The sequence below is a fragment of the Bidens hawaiensis genome, unplaced genomic scaffold (genome assembly GCF_021521415.1).
Source record: "Bidens hawaiensis isolate Kalapana, Puna unplaced genomic scaffold, B.hawaiensis_p1.1 tig00035085_1, whole genome shotgun sequence".
In the NCBI taxonomy this organism is placed as follows: Eukaryota; Viridiplantae; Streptophyta; class Magnoliopsida; order Asterales; family Asteraceae; genus Bidens; species Bidens hawaiensis.
This window is the reverse complement of record NW_027505348.1, coordinates 36,899-48,557: the sequence shown is the minus strand read 5'-3', so window position 1 is coordinate 48,557 and position 11,659 is coordinate 36,899.

Sequence of the window (11,659 nt, the reverse complement as noted above, 5' to 3'; positions counted from 1 at the left end):
TCTTGCCCTTATGTAGTACTTGTATCCGATTGTTATTCCTCTCTGATAAGGCAATTAGATGTGAATATATACATCAATTCAGTCAATATCATCACCTCTGAAATGATATCAGAGTTTTCTAGGTGCCAACCTTTATCTTCATCTCTAAAAACCCCGTAATCCTAATCTAGCCGCCAACCTTCGTCTTCGTAACCCCCCCCCCCCAAAAAAAAACGATTTTGTTCTCTTCAAAATCACCATATAGTCGGTGACAAAAAACAAGCCATCTAGATCAAAGTTAAGACTTTGCATACCGCCTATATTTAAAACAAGATCAGAATCCTAGACGGAACTACGGTCACATACTCTTCGTGGACCAAGCTATCCAAACGTCATGATAAAGCCTACAAGGTTTAGATCACCTAGATGGAACCACACCACCAGTCGTCGAGACTGATGACGGTTACGACCAATGGATGGAGATTGACGCCCTGGTATTACCGTGGATCTACAATACCTTGTTAGATGAGTTAATTGTTCAAGTTCTTCAACTGACACCATTGCTTATGCAACATGGAATAACATACAAACGAATTCCTCAACAGTAGCGGTTCACGGGCGGCTACCCTCACTCTTGGGGCCTGCTCATCAATGGATGCTTACGGTCAAAAACTCAAAGAACTCATGCATTAACTTGGAGACGTGGATCACTCGGTGTAATCGTACAAAAACGATAACACGAAAGAAAATATGAAAAGAAGAAGAGAGAGAAATTTATTGCTCCAGAATCAAAATTGCATTCAAATGAAAAGAAACAAAGTATATATATACATCAACATATGCGGCGCATATGTTGTGGCGCATAAGATATGCGGCGCATATGTTGATGAATACAACATATGTGCTCACACACCCCTCAAGTTGAAGGTTGAAAAAACCCCAACTTGTGCAGAAGCTCATGAAAATGCGGTGATGGTAAGCTTTTGGTAACAGATCATGCACTTGACTTGTAAATTAATTAATGATAATATTGTCGCTTAATAGTGTCACATGTGTTTTGAGCAATCTGCACGTCACACTCGGGCGTTTCCGCTTAAGCCGGGGTGTTACATTGGTTGTTTCTAACTGGAAAGGACCTACTCGATTATCTGAGTACGTTGGTTGATACCAAATGGAAAGGACCTTATTTGCACATGTCTCATGAAATTGTATGGTTTTTATATTATATATATATATATATATATATATATATCAAAACTTGTGTGAATTCACCAACTATTCGTTTAGTTGACCTTTATTTTATATATATGCTACAAGGACAAACATTAAAGGATGATGCATGGAGAATACACTAGAACTTAGGATATAATAATAAATGGATAAGTTGTTTAATTGTTCACATAATTTTCTTGTATTTCTTGTTACAACTTGTGTACTTGACGTTGAAATTAATTAATGATAATATTGTCACTTAATAGTATCACATGAGTTTTGAGCAATCTGTATGTCACACTCAGGCGTTTCCGCATAAGCCGGGGTGTTACATGAGGGGCTTTAAAGTCCCCTCCATAGTGAACAGCCATAGGAGGTAACAAGTACTTTCTTTTTTACACTGATGACCTTAGTCGGATTACTTAGGTTTATTTCTTGCATAACAAAAAGTCTTTGCCAAGTTTAAGGTGTTTAGGGCAAAGGTTGAAACATAAACAAGTTTGAAAATTAAAGCACGAAAATCAGATCGTGAGATGAGTTTATTTTTAAGTAGTTTATGAAGTATTGTGAGGTTGCAGGCATAAGAAGGGATCTAAGTGCCCCTTATACTCCACAACAAAACGGAGTATCAGAAAGAAAGAAAAAAACTCTTGTTGACATGGCCACACGCATGTTGCAAGAAAAGAACCTTGGCAAAGTATTCTGGAGAGAAGCAGCAACAACAACAGTTTACGTCAGATATATGCCACCAACACGTGCAGTAGATGACAAAACTCCAGATGAGGTATGGTATGGCCATAAGGCACCTGCTCATCATCTCAGAATATTTGGTTGTGTATCCTATGTACTAAAAAAGAAACAAATGAGAAAGAAGTTTGATTCAAAGACACGAAAGTGCATTTTTATTGGCTACTCACCCAATTCAAAGGCTTATAGACTATTTGATCATGTTACTAGAAGTGTTGTGATTAACAGAGATGTCACTTTTGATGAATTGGCCAAATGGAGTTCCAAAGGTGAAGGCAAGCATGAGTTGACTAATGATCTTATAATTAGTATTGGTGGAACAAGTAATAGTTCAAAAGTTGATGAGACTCCTTCAACTCTTGACACAGAAGATGATGAACCGACCAGTGGTCAACTCAGTCCCAAGTCACCTATTCCAAGTCGTGTGATTGAAGATTCAAGTGCTACCCCTGAAAGCAAAACTCCAAGGTACGGTCACTAAATGAATTCTATGATTGTACAAATTCAATGTTAGATTATCAAGCCTGTCAATTTGCCCCTTCTTCTATGGAACCAAGTTCTTTTGAAGAAGTTGCTGGTAACAAATATTGGGTACAAGCTATGTAAGTCGAGCTACAAGCCTTGAAAAATTACAACACTTGGTCCTTAACCGAGTTACTTGAAGGGAAGAAAGAAAATGGACTGAAATGGGTGTACAAGGTAAAATTAACGGCTGATGGTGAAGTACAAAAGTATAAAGCACGTCTTGTTGTAAAGGGGTATGCACAAGAGTATGGAATAGACTATGAAGAAACGTTCTCACCTGCGACCAGGTTTGAAACAATTTGTGTGATAGTGTCTCTAGCTGCTCAACAGGGCTAGGAACTAAATAAATTTGATGTAAAGTCAGCCTTTTTGAATGGGTCCTTGCATGAAGAAGTCTATGTCATACAGCCTTCAGGTTTTGAAATAATTGGGAAGAGAAGTATATAGGCTACATAAGGCTTTGTATGGGCAAAAGCAGGCCCCTAGGGCTTGGCATGAAAGAACTGACAATTGTCTTCAACAACAAGCATATGTCAGAATTCACAGTGAGCCAACAACGTACATAAAGAAGGTTAGTAATGTTGATCTTATCATTGTGTGTTTGTATGTTGATGCCATTATTTACACAAGTTCTTCTATGAGTCTAATGAATGAATTTAAAGAAAATATGAGTGTTGAATTTGAAATGATTGATTTGGGTATGCTTGCTTACTTTTTTGGCTTGGAGATTACTCAAAGAAAGGATGGAGTGTTTATATCACAGAAAAATATGCAAATGATTTGTTGAGAAATTTTGATATGGGAAAGTGTAAAGCAGCTCTTACTCCTATGAATAGTGGGGAGAAGTTGCAAGTAATGATGACGAGGTTCAAAATGTCAATGAAAGAATGTTTAGAAGTCTAGTTGGTGGGCTGTTGTACTTAACTCACACAACACCTGAGTTAGCCTATTCTGTTGGTTATTTCAAGGAACATGCAAACTCCATCAACATGTCATCTTGGAGCTGCTAGGCGGGTTTTAAGGTATGTTGTAAGGACCTTAGATTATGACATCTGGTATGAAAGGGGTAAGAAGATACAACTAGAAGGATATATAAACAGTGATTGGGCAACCTATATTGAAGACAGGAAAAGTATATATGGTAATGTGTTCTCTATGGAATTAGGTTCTATATCTTGGAGTTCAAAGAAACAAACAATTGTTGCATTATCATCTACCAAAGCAGAATATATAGCGGCTACTGCGCCTGCTTGTCAAGCGGTGTGGCTTAGACAATTGGTAAACGAGCTGGTATTCAAACAAGAAGATGCAACAAGTATTTATTGTGATAATGTGTCTACCATTTTCTTATCAAGAAATGCAGCTATGCATAGTAGAAGTAAGCATATTGATATCAAGTATCATTACATTAAAAGTCTGGTGGCTAAGAATCAAGTTGTGCTAAAGTCGTCCTATACCCGAGAGCAAACTACTGATATGTTAGCAAATGCTCTAGGAGTGGATTAGTTTTGCTATCAGCGTGAACGTTTGGGAGTTAGAAGGCTTGAATCAAGGAAGGATATTGGAGCTAAATCAAGAATTGAGTGATAATTAGAAGAATGAATGTTGGAGTTGTTAGCTGTTGAATAAATGCCGAGTCTTGTGGTTATTTTATTTCTAAGTTTTGCACGTTTATGTTTACTGTTTCATAGGCTATTTTGTTATTTGACTAAGTCTTTGTTTCCGTTATGTACTTTGTCTATTTAAGGCCCTTTGCTTATTCGGTAAGATCATTTAATCTTTGATAAACATGGTGCCTTCTCTATTGTTATCACCTTTGTTTCAACATGAACCACCTACCTTAAATACCGTACCCACAAGTTTTTTGTAGAACTGATGCTAATGAAGAAACCTTTTTTTACAACTAAGGCTGGGTGGTCAGGAAATGTAAGGGACTGTAAGATTCAAGTTATTGGGGATGTACAAGTCATCGTTAGTAATGGCGACTTCTGCCATGTTTTGGCCAAGTTGCCGTTAGTAATGGAAATTTATGCCAAGTTGCCATTAGCAATGAAAATTTTTGCCATGTTGTCGTTAGCAATGTAAATTTCAGCCAAGTTGCCGTTAGTAATGGAAATTTTTGAAAAAAGAAATTATTATATCAACTCTTTCTCTTTGATTCACGGGTGGGTGCTGAATGAATGAGTTAAAAATATGTTAAGAGAAATATAAGTGAGCAGGTGCGTGTAATAATTTGGTGGTTAAAGTTAGCAATGCATACATCTTTTTAATTATATTAGAAGCATCTAATATATGTAGGTTGAAGAGGGGGGGGGGGGGGGGTTAATTATTCTTTAAACAAGCAGGAAAAATGAGTATTGTAATTGTTACAATTAAAACCTAACAGTTGATTAATAAAAAAATACATCATTCATAACAAACCATAAAATATACATTAAATCTCTAAATTCTTAGACCCAAGTATTTACTAACGTTATCTTTTCTTTATGGGTCCATCTTCGTAACCCTACCCTAATTACAAGTTAGGGATTTGGTTGCTCCATATAAAATGATAGTTTGTAGAGAAATTGATAAAAAGGTTGTGGAGTTGTTAAGTTTTGAGAAATGGTTATATTTAAATAAGGATATGGTTTGAAATAATAAATTAATTACTTATATATCAGTTGACAAAGGCTTTTATTGAAAGCCGTGACAAATCACCCGTTGTATATACAATGGGCATGTGTAAACAAAGACGAAAATGAGGTGGTGGCGGTGTTGACCTCGTTGTGGGCTCCCCACCTCACCCCACACGAGGTTCCGCTACGGGGGATCATCTAAGGCTGAGGGTAATGGGGGGTGAACCAAGGGGCTTGATCTAGGTGGCAGCGGGGCTTAATTGCGCACACCACTACCACCCGCACGCGAGGAGGGGCGCGAATGGTTGGGGCGAGCCGGACCATGGGGCTCTTTTGAGCCGTTGGGTGTGCATATAGCCGTTGGTTTGGTTGATTGAGGTTTAAAAAAAAGTTTTTTTTTTGTTTAACCTATAAATACCAATCCACACACTCCATTTTAATTAAAACTCACCCAATTCTCTCTTATTCTCTTAAAAAACCATACTTTCCCTCTACCAAAACTATATTTCTCTCCATTTTTATAAATGGCATCGTCTTCGTCGTCTTCGTTTTCCAATTCTTCCGAAGAAGACGAACTCATTTTTCAAGTGGTTCAAACGACGATAAATTTTTTGATCGATCAAAGACACCCTCGAGTCCCATTATTCCGGCAACCACGTCTTCGTGATCGAAAGACTGCTAATGAAACTTTGATACGTCACTATTTTAGCCCCGATCCCGCATATGGTGAGGAAAGTTTTAAAACCCGTTTTCGAATGACTAGACGATTATTCATGCGTCTAGCAAATGACTTGCCGGAGCACTTTGAGTATTTTCAACAAAGGGATGACGCTAGAGGTCATCCTGGGTTCACACCTACTCAAAAATTACCGCCGCTCTTCGGCAACTAGCGTATGGTGTTGGCTCAGACATGTTGGACGAGTATCTACAAATGGCTAAAAAAACCGAACGTGATTTGCTTAACCACTTTTGTAAAGGTATATAGTTTTATTTAAAATTTTATTATTTATATTTATTTATATAATTTTAAATAATTATATTTAGGGGTCATATCGCTATACAAGCGGAGATACTTACGTAAACCAACAATGTATGATATCCAACGCATATACGAGGTGCACGGTGAAAGGCATGGTTTCCCTGGGATGCTCGGTAGCCTCGATTGTATGCATGTTGGTTGGGCTATGTGTCCTACTGCTTGGCGAGGTCAATTCCACCGAGGTGATCACCCCGAGCCCTACTATTGTACTTGAGGCGGTGGCGTCACAGGATCTTTGGTTTTGGCATGCGTTCTTTGGGGTTGCCGGGTCAAATAATAACCTCAATGTTATCGATCAATCACCGATATTCGATGACCTTATCGACGGGGTTGAACCCCCTCAGGCTTTTTTTGCAAATGGAGAACACTTCAAGTATGGGTACTACCTCGTTGATGGTATTTACAGCGAATGGGGGACACTAGTTCAAGCTTATGCGTCTCCACTTTCTGACAAACGAAAGTACTTCACGAAGAGACAAGAATCGGCCAGAAAAGATATTGAAAGGGCGTTTTGAGTCCTAAAGAAAAAATGGGCAATATTGACGAATCCAATAAAATTTTGGACAAGGGAGAAGATAACGGAAGTCGTCTACCCGTGTGTAATCCTACATAACATGATACTAGAAGACGAGGGTCACGCTATTTATCAAAACTACCAAGGTGATATTCCAAGACAAGAATCGACGATCACCAATGAACAACGACTCGACAACTTAAATATCATCAAGAGCCGTGAGATACACGAGGGTCACGCTATTTGTCAAAACTACCAAGGTGATATTCCAAGACAAGAATCGACGATCACCAATGAACAACGACTCGACAACTTAAATATCATCAAAAGCCGTGAGATACACGACAACCTTCAGCATGAGTTGGTCGAGCATTTGTGGGATAGAAGACCCGATAATCTTATATTAGACTAGTAATATTTTAAATTATTATTAATGTAATGTTTTATATTATTATTAATGTAATGTTTTAAATTATTATTAATGGTAATATAATGAATTTTTATTAGAAAAATAGTATTTAAAAAATAAAAAAAAATTCAATCAAGCCCCGGATCACCTGGACCATTACACTCTCTAGGGCTTGATCCTGTGCCACGTCAACGCCTAGGTGTCGTAAATATATTGGATCAAGCCCCACTACCCTTAGCCTAAGTGTTAATTTATTTACCTAGAGCAATTAATCAAGTCATTGCTCCATATATATATATATATATATATATATATATATATATATATATATATATATATATATATATATATATATATATATATAGGCTACGTATAAAATGAAAACCCACTTGAGTTGTGAAAAATTTAGAAACTCATTCTCAACCACATATTTTTAATTAATGTTTAAATTTTGTGGTCCACAATTAAAGTGAATAAAAAAATGTAAATATAAATATAATTTTTTCTTTCTCCTGAAAACATATATAAAAATTAGTAAAAAAATGTTAAAAAATAGCAAAACATTTTTTTTATGTTTCGATATTTTGTATTAAATGTTACAACTTATATTACATGTAACAAAAAAAAACGATGTTATATAGGGCTTTCGCGGGTTTTCACAACTCAAATGGGTTTTCATTTAAACCTTACCCTATATATATATATATATATATATATATATATATATATAGCCATGGACTCTCTTATATATATAGGGGATGGATCAAATACAAATAAAAAATCCGTACTAAACATACAAACTAAACAAAACCACCACATCACATCTCCATCTTCCCCATTCAACCACCAGACCCCATCTCCATCTTCTTCCTCATCCACCACAAAATCACCGGACTCCAATCACTCCACCGCCAACCTCCGCCACCTTTCCTTCAACCCAGACTCCGTTGCCTCGCCGCCGACACTAACCACATCTCTCGTATTTACAACTGCGACAAATCCGGCGAGACTCTGACTCTGGTGGCGGCATCGCCGTCGTTTTTTGCTGTGACATATTCGCTCTAATTGGCGGCGGCTGGCCACTAAAGCCGATGTATCATTCCGATCAGAAGTTAAATCCCTACGTCTCCGGCAAGACCGGATTATTGTGATGATGTTAGAGAAGAATCAGAAGATATATGTTTACAATTTCGCTGATTTGAAGCTTTTTATGGCATATTGAAACAAAAAAGTGTGTGATTTGCCAATCGATTTGTAGTTACAGGTTTTTGAAGCAGACAATTTAAGAAAGAAGAAGAAGCAGATTCAATAATCACCCTACTAATAAAATAATTACTCTAGTTGAAACAAGTAGAGTAATAAAATTACTCTATATAGTTTACAAATAGAGTAACAAAATTACTCTATTTGTAAACTATAATTACTCTATTTGTAAACCGTATACAGTAATTAAATTACACTACAAATATAATTTCCACTTATTTACAAAAATGCCACAGCCTCCAATTTGTTCTAGTTCGTACGCTTCGCGCACTTTTTCTATTTGTATGTTATATATATATATATATAGGGGCGGTTAATGTACACTAATACATTATCGTACATTACGTACGCGAATATCCTGAACATCTGATTATACGCGATTAAATTTTTTAAATACAACTATAACCCGCTATATGCCAGTTATTAGAAGGGTATTTTCGTCCAAAGATTTTCCGTCCAACTATACTCCCCAATTCTATTCTTCAATTTCGCCAAATCCCTGTTCTTCAAAATTCCCCGAAATCCGTTAACCGCATTCCAAACAGCAATCAAACCAACAATTGCTTACAAATGAAGGTCAATCAACAGTCCGGCTCCTGCATGCTCCACCCCCTCGGTTCCAACCACAATTTCACCGACAACAATTCCGATTACGAAGACACCGCCGACGAAGAAGACCATCCAGAAGCTATAAACGTATTACTTGAACGTATTAGTTGAAAGTATTAGTTGAATGTATTACTTGAAAGTATTAGTTGAAATTCTTCAACACTCCAAATTTTGATTTCTTCTAATACGTTCCACTTATACGTTCCTATTATACGTTCCTCTTATACGTTCAGTTTAAAAATGTCAAACTTGAAAGTATTAGTTGAATGCATTAGTTCAACACTCCAAATTTTGATTTCTTCTAATACGTTCCTATTATACGTTCCTCTTATACGTTCAGTTTAAAAATGTCAAAATTCATCAACACTCTAATTTTTTATTTCTTCTGATACGTTTTGCTAAAACGTTCTCTGATATTTTATTAAGAAAATGTTTAAAAGACAATTATACCCTTATGTTAATACGCTTTGCTAATACGTTCTTTTATCAGACAACTTTAAAACCCGTCACCCAGAACTCAAAATTGATTGATTGAAGCTTCAAATTGATGATTGATTGAATCGATTTCAAAGATTAACCGATCAATTGGTTTCAATTTCAATTTGCTGAAGGCGCCGGCAAGTGAAATGGCACCGGCGTCGGCGATTAAAGGGCGGCTTTCGGGGTCGTTTTTGGAGATGAGGCGGATCTCGCATAAGGATTGGGTGCGGGTTTGTTCGGAAACGGAGCTGAGTTTACCAACGAGAGGGTTAGTGTAATTGTGATTTTGGGTTTCTGAAAATTAACGGTTAGAAGTGTCGCGTACGTAATGTACGATAAAGGATTATTGTATTTTATCCTTTATCTATATATATGTGTGTGTGTGTGTGTGTGTGTGTGTGTGTGTAACATTTTGGATTTTTGAAACCGTATTTGTTTACTCATAACCCGACTCGGGAATATTTTAGATTATTATTAATCAAGAACCAAATATTTAAGTTTCTAATGCTCACATTTTGCCCCTCAAACTTTAGATAATGTTTATTTCTTATTTTAAACAAAAATAGTTCAATAATTAACCTTTTTTCCAAACTAAAAGGGCTAAACATGTAAAAATGAAAAATCCCATCCTTGGTCACCCGGGGTGCCGCGCGACGGGCACCCTAGCACTTGGCCGCGCAGCGCTATGGAGGAGCTGATCAGAATCTCAAGCCGATTTCTTTTACTAACTTGTTTATGGTATAAAATCGATTATTTTTTGGCATGTTTGAGTAAATTAAGGGCCAAGTAAACATATTTTAACCAAGATACAAGTTCTAATTCGTTTTCCTCTTCCCAAGATCAAATCTTTATGAATATTTTGATGATTCTTTCCTTTAAATCAAATATACTTGCTTAAACAAGTAAAAAGCCCATAAATAGTTCGTTTTTGTAATCTCTATATAAACAACCCTTAATCTCATGCCATAACACTTTGCACAAACCCTAGAGGAGCCTCCTTAGCCGTCTTACCTCTGATCATTATCAAATCCTTCGGTTTTCGCTTATTCGTTGAAGACACAATGCTTGTTCGTTTGACTTTGCATGCGTATGGATCTTTGACTTCCGTTTCTCATCGATCTTTTCACTTTCCGGGTAAGTTGTAAACATAGGAATCATTCATACATATTTCCTAGTCAATAAACTTCAATCAATTTAGGTGGTTGAAGGGTGTTGACTGGTCAATTCGTCTAAAACTTGTTAAAGGGCAAATCAGTCAACAAGTTTGACTTAACGTTTTCTTATACTTCTGGTCGGATTCAATGTTCGGTCCAGAAGACTTTTATTCTCGTAACGAAATTTTAAGGCTACTGACCAAACCCGACTTCCGACTCGCTGTTCGGATTCTGGTCAGTACCAGCTCGCTTAAATCTTAAAACAAATATAACTTGAAATCTAAACGTCCGTTTGGATTGATTCCAGCGGAAAACAAATTCGTTTTTATTTATATTATCAAATCCTAAAGTCTTAGATTTTGATTTGTTCATATCGTTTGATATGTAGTGGATGCCTCTCTTATTCATTAACTCGCTTATTCGTATTTACATTCGTTTGTCGTTAATCTAAGGTGAGTTTATCATTAACCTATTTTACAAATTTTCTAAACGTTTTGGGGACATATGCGTACTTATATGTATTTCATACTATATATATATTCAAACAAATGCATACGTGTAGTTGTGAGTGACTTAATCAAACATACGTGCTACTTGCTTACTTGTGTTACTATTCATTCATTCGTATATTGGGATTACAATTCATTCATTCGTATAGTGGGTGTTCCTGCTAGTGACCAACGCCCGATTCGCTTGGCAACGGTCTACATACTTGTTTATGGTTTAATTATATTTACCGCACTTATCACGTTATGCTTATTTATATTGTTATGTCAAAACTGGTGATATTCCCACTCAACTTTATGTTGACAAAACTCCATTTTCTACGCATATGCGGGTTGCTTGTACTGAAGATTGAAGTTTGGACACGTAGATAAAACTTTAGGATATAATCAAGTTAATCGTTATTCAAGTTTATATTCGAGTATTTTAAATCTTTGTTGTATTTGTGTAATGTGTGTATACCTTGAATAAAATAATTAATTAGATATTGTCACTTATGTTCAATGATAGTATCTTCGAGCTGTGAGTAATCGGATCACGCCCCAACATTTCCATCTTAGGTTGAGGTGTGACAATATATATATATATATATATATATATATATAT